This window comes from Dipodomys ordii, unplaced genomic scaffold (genome assembly GCF_000151885.1).
Source record: "Dipodomys ordii isolate 6190 unplaced genomic scaffold, Dord_2.0 Scaffold27, whole genome shotgun sequence".
In the NCBI taxonomy this organism is placed as follows: Eukaryota; Metazoa; Chordata; class Mammalia; order Rodentia; family Heteromyidae; genus Dipodomys; species Dipodomys ordii.
This window is the reverse complement of record NW_012267243.1, coordinates 8,389,724-8,395,897: the sequence shown is the minus strand read 5'-3', so window position 1 is coordinate 8,395,897 and position 6,174 is coordinate 8,389,724.

Below are 6,174 nucleotides of genomic sequence, written 5' to 3'. Positions count from 1 at the left end.
CTATCTCACCAATGAGAAGATGCCGGGCTTCGGGGTATGATCATCTGCTTTTTTTTCCCCATGATCCTGAACATTATTTTCTGGTCAATGAATTAATTCCCCACCACATTTTCTAGTTTGGGATCTATTATTCATCTAAGGAGACTGTAACTCATCGCTTAAAAAGAAAGAGGGATGATGGATGCATGTGCTTTCTTAAAAGGATTAATTTAACTTTTGCTGCTCTAGGAGAGAAAGAGGCTGGTTATGAATAACAAGAAAAATCACTTAGAATACTCCAAGGATTTTTAGGAGCTCTGTGCCAGAAACCAATGGGGAAGATCAAATACATACTTTTTTTTACTTTGTCAGAATATCTTTCACAGCCTTCAAGAAATAAAGATATGAATCCAGGAATAGCAGGAAAGCAGGCGGGAGGATGAAGAGGTTGAACCCGGGTCTGCCTCACACTGAATGATGTTAGTGTTCAGTGCTGAGCCAGGCAAACCCTAATCCCTGGAAGAGGCGTTCGGCCAATGCTTCAACACACAATAGCTGCCATCACCTATATCTGCAGGGTCCCCTCAGCCCTTCCAGACACAAGGGAAAGCAGGCTACTCAGCCCATTTTACCTTGAGCATCTCTGTTCCAGCCACCCAGGAACCGTTCTACCTGACTCTGAATTTTGAGGCAGCGGTACACACAGAAGTCAGGTCCTATGTGAGGTAAACTGCTAGATCATGGGGTACGGCGACCCTGATGGATCTCAGGAAACGAATCCCCTCCAAATGCTGTTCATTTGCTACTCACTACAACCTGAGGGTACCTGGAAAGCAGCTACAGTGGAAGAGGCTCTCTGGACTTCCCTGACCTGTCCAGAGAACTCCAATGTTAGGAACCCCACCTGCAGGTCACCTCACCAGGAATGCTAATTCTATCACAGGAGAGGAGAAACTTGGTCACAGGCCACCTGATCTTCCAGGGGTGTGTTCATCTTTCCCGGAAATAATATATTTGCATGTAAGTTGTCCCTGCCCTCACAGACGTTTGAATATTTACTTGTCTTTCAAAAGATGGCTCCGTGCTCATAATCAGCTTTAACAACTTTCCTTCCTGTCAGCCTGACTAGTGTCCATTTATTTGACAGACTCAATTATGAAACGTCAGCGTGGAGAGGAGACACTTTGACTCCCATACCATCCTCATTTCTACCCCCAAGTAGTCTACCATCTAGAGCCACCAAATGAAAGTGTTTCCATCCAAGATTTATGATTTGACTTTGAGCATCCCTATGTGTTTTTGTTACTAGTTAATTGATGGTTTTAGAACCTCCCAATGGACTCCACACTCCAGGGTGGCACTGTATCTATTCTCTTCTGGTAAGCAGTACCTACTGATGGAATGTTACCGCTCAAAACCTGAATGCAGCTCTGTAGTATCTTGTCTGTCTTCCAGGCCCAGTTCATTGTAGCATCTTTTCTTAGACAAGTTGTGAGGGGTTGAATTTGTGGGCTGTGTCACAAATGAATAGCAACTAACAACAGTTAAAGTATCCATTTAAGCAATAGCTTGTAAAATTAAGAAATATTTCCTATAGTTAACATGTTTGCTGTAGAGAAAGTCAAACCCTGCTCAGGCCTGGCTGTACACTAAGATCCTTACCCCAACCATAGCTCCACAATGCTGCTCAGAAGTGGGGGAGAATGGAATCAGAGTCCTACATCCAGTTCTGGGTGGTCATATCTGGCCACTCACCTCAAAGAGAACAAACTAAGCAATCATGAGACAATGACCAATTGGGGAAGATAAAAAGTAGGCATTTTAATCCATCTGTGGGGTATTGACATGAGCTTCAGGCTTATGTAGAGGAGAAATTAGGATGAGAGGCGTGCATAATTAATCTGCATTGGCCAGAGAGTGACCTGGTTGATTATTATCTCAGTTCTGGTTGTGCAAGTTGGCCTGCCATTGTGCTGTTTAACTGAGGGGACAGTGGGGTTCAGGGATGGTTGGTCTTTCTTGTAGATGCTCTCATCACGGGGCGATCTGTCTGCAGGGCTCTGCTGTTCGTGGAATCCAGGGTGAGGACAAGGACTGGAGACTTTCCAGTGCCTTTTGGAGCCTGGAACCAAACATTGTAAAAGGTGACAGTCAGCTGATCAGTCATAAGGGAGGATATGGGTTAGGTATCATCAGTTGTAAGACAGATATTCCTAGAGTAATATGCATGCCTGTGTGCTGAGTTAAACAGGAATCTGATCTAAACATTTTAAGACAAAGGCCACAGATGCGAAATAAAGGCAATGATATCAAGCATTTATTCTTCTCTTACTTACTTTGTGGGACTAGTAAAGAGTCAGTCACTGCTTTGTAGCAAAAGTAGTTACTAAGAATTTGCTTGCTGTAAGTAGGAGTGTGGGGGGGGAGGCAGCTGTATCACAAGCTTTGTCCAGGAGGAAGGCTAAATGTCCGTCCATCTGATAGGACCTTCTAGCTCAGGGCTCTGGTAGGAGGGTCATGAGGTAGGCAGCTGGAGCCTCCTCAGAACATCCAAGGAGGGATGGAGGTCTCGGTCAGTTTGGGCTGCCAGACAGCCTTCCAGAGCTAGGATGGCTTAAACAACAAACATTTCTGCCTCGGTCCTGGAGACTGCAAGTCTGACATCAGGATGTACAGGTGGACATGTTCAGGTGAGAATTGTCTACTGGGTTGCAAACAACCAACTCCCAATTATGTCCTCGGGTAAAAAGACAGCACTCTGCTCTCACACACATTTATTCATTTATTTAATTTATTTATTCTGAATGTTGAACTCAGGGCCTCATACGTGCCAGGCCAGCGCTCTACCCCTTGGGTACTAATTCCATGGAGAAGCCTCCCTGCTTGACCTGTTCAGTTCCCCCAGGACCCATCCACATAGCCTCACATCAGGATGAGAGTTTCAGCATTCAGGTGGAGATGTCTAGAGAGGAGGGTCTCTTGAAGTATCTGCTTTCCTCATCAGGTGGATCCTCCCTTCCTAACAAAGTCTCTCGAATAAATCCAGAATATCTGGCTCAATCCCATTCCTATCAATCCCGTGGGAATGGATCCTTTCCTCAGCATCAGTAGCTTGCTAGCTATGTGTGAAGTTAGTTTCAGGGTATTCTTAGGAAAGCTAACAGGTGAGGGTGTCCATAGAATGAACTTTTTTCTTTTTAATGTATTCATAAAGTGTACATTCCTAACAAGGGCTAGGGATTTTTCAGTGCTTTCTGAAAGTAGAACCTGGAGGGTCCAGCTGTGTTTGTTGTGTGAAAAATTCAGAAGACTCTCTGCCCTCAAAGTGCTGATTGAGGCACCAGGCATGGGAGCAAGAAGGCCCAACAGCACCTATCTCATTTAACCAGCTTTCTTGGGAAAGGGTGGTTGGCAGGATGCTGGTGTCCCTGCTGGACAATTCTGTGTAGGAGAAATTGTTCTAATCACTTCCTAGTGCCCAATGGTTACAAATTTAAACTCAGGGATCAAATGGTTTCTTTCTTTAAAGTTTAACAAGTACGTCACAGAGATTTTTATATTATAGTTTACTGCACATCCAAAGGGCTGAACACAATCCAGTTACACGGTGCAACTTAATTAGCCTCATACATTAAACATATCGACTTTATTGATGGGTTTTTGTTATTGTTGTTTGGGGAATAAAATAATGCATGTACTGTATTCAGCACAATGTCCAACATACAGGTAAGCCCAGTAAATATTAATGATTATGTAAATTCAAAGTCTTACCTCTGTCAAGAGTAGGGTGTGGTAGTCTGGAGGTTTCTTTGGGGGTCTCTCCCTTACTGTTCTTCTCCTGTCCCTCTGAGCTTCAGAATGCTTGAACAAAAGGAAAAGAAGGAAAGCAGTACTATTTACTTTCCTAAATCAGTCCAAATGTTTTTCAAAGCCTCTGCAAAGCAACTCTCTGTTCTTGAAGCTGAAACTTCTCCTGTCTCTGCTAAGGAGCCACATCCAGGGGTTTGTGGAAGAGCAGTGCATTCTGATTGCTGGAGTGGATTAAATTTTGGTTATGGGTAGGAGCTGGTGATTAGCTCTGATGACATCTCGGGGTATGGGTTCATTTCCCCTGCTCATTAAAGAATGAAAAGGCTGGAGAGTGTTTAAAGACAAAGTTTATTTGAAAGTGAAAAGAAAACCTTGTAAATAGGGAGATTCTCCATTCAGAGGGATCCCAAAGAGGAGTCCAATGGAGTCCTCCTGGAGGTCAGTTTTATATTATGGAACTCCTCCCAAATCTCCCCTTGGCTTTTTGGTGATTGTTTAATGGCTTTTACATGAGCCACTCCTGCTCTTTATGGGAAGAAGAAGCAATTGAGCAGGAGGTTGAGGCACTATAAGAACAAGAACACTATCATAGGTCACGTGTTTTCTGTCACGTGTTACATCCACACTTTTTAACCTCTATCTACATAACACTTTCCCCTTTCTTTCCCTTGGGAGAGCCAGGACATCTGAGGAGAGCTTCTCCTCAGATGAATCAGCCTCCTGAAGCCAGCATTTGGATCCCATGATGGTCAGTCTTACCCGTAGACTGTGGAGACCTGCCCTGACCCTCTCAGAAGTGTGAAGTCAGCTGAGACTGCGACATACCACACCCAGAGAAGTTAAAACAGAGCTGCAGGGCTTGTCTGCCCTATAAATAACCCAGGCTATAAATATTTATGTGCTTTGGGCTGTGACACTGGTCATCTCTCACTTTCCCTCTGAAGAGCAGGGTGCTGCAAGGTCAGAGAGAGAGAGAGACAGAGACAGAGACAGACAGAGACAGACAGAGATAGAGAGAGACAGAGAGAAAGAAAGAGAGAAAGACAGAGACAGAGACAAAGAGACACAGTGAGACAGAGAGAGAGAAAGAGAGAGCACGAGAGAGGTGGTGAGGAGATGGTAGAAGGAAGGGGACAGGGTTTGTAAAAACCTATGTGCCAGTTGCTCTGCTTCTGAGACAGTGCAGAGTAGAGGCAGAAGAGTGTGCTGTAGCATCCCGAATGCGGCCCTCACAGAGTTGAGGGTAGGTATATCAAGAAGAGATTGGAAGGCTGCAGTAGAGCTGGAATCTAAATTGCATGAACACATGTTTGGGCACCCATTATGTCAGAGCTGAGTTCTAGATGCTCGTATGTTAGAGAGGGGGGGCTTTCATGCCTATTTTATGACTTTCAAAATCAAGGTGAGAAAGCAAGCATGTTTGAACAAACTGAGAAGGATGAGGCAAAGATGTGCCAGGGAGGAAGACTGAGTGGTCATATCCCTTTCCTCTAAATGACCTATGGAAAAACGTTCCTAAGAGAAGTGTGCGTGCATACATCCACACCTACCCCCACCACACACACACAGGCACACATGCACACATACACACACATGGCAAAGCTTCACTGTCAAAACTGCTATCACACTTCTGCACACATCCAGCCTCACAGAACGATAACGCTAAAGGCAAATGATATTGGATCTGTAGTAGCTCTCAGAGGAGACACAGGAAGCCTGTCATTGACCACTATGGAAGCGTTGGGGGACTTGTCCTGCACAAGATAGAAGGTGCCTCCCATGGAAGATGAAGGGAAGTTGCTGCCCAAATCTCTCTGAACAAAGGAGGGAAAACAGGGACGCCCAGCCTTCTTCTCAAAGCCGGGCTTTGGCAGTACTGTTGAATGTCTGTTAGCTGTATGGCAGTATGTTGAGGTAGGGGGGTGGGAATGAGATCATATAGCATAGAGAGACTTGATTAATTTGGACAATTTACATTCTTCTCAGGAGAACATTTAAGAGAAAGTGATAGGGTAGGACAGGTTGCTTGAGGAAATACTAGGGCAATACAAATAAAAACAGAATCTTCCTCCAACACAGAAATCCTCTGCAAAGGTAGTAAAAAGAAAAAGAACTTTTATGGTTGAATAACAATTAAACGAGGATTCAGTGCACATCTCAGGCAATCTGCTAAGAGGTTGCAAAGACAGAAAAAGATCCAATTTCTCCACATAGTTAGGTAGACACAACCCCTAACATCCATATCTTCAAGTACACCAAAACTTATCCTCAAGAGAGAGAACTTGGCATCATCTTTTCCCATAGAGTTGGTCCTAATGTGGTCTTGGTAGTTAAGGTGACCACCTGTGTTAACTTTAATCCAGAGGAAGTAATACACCTCCTGTG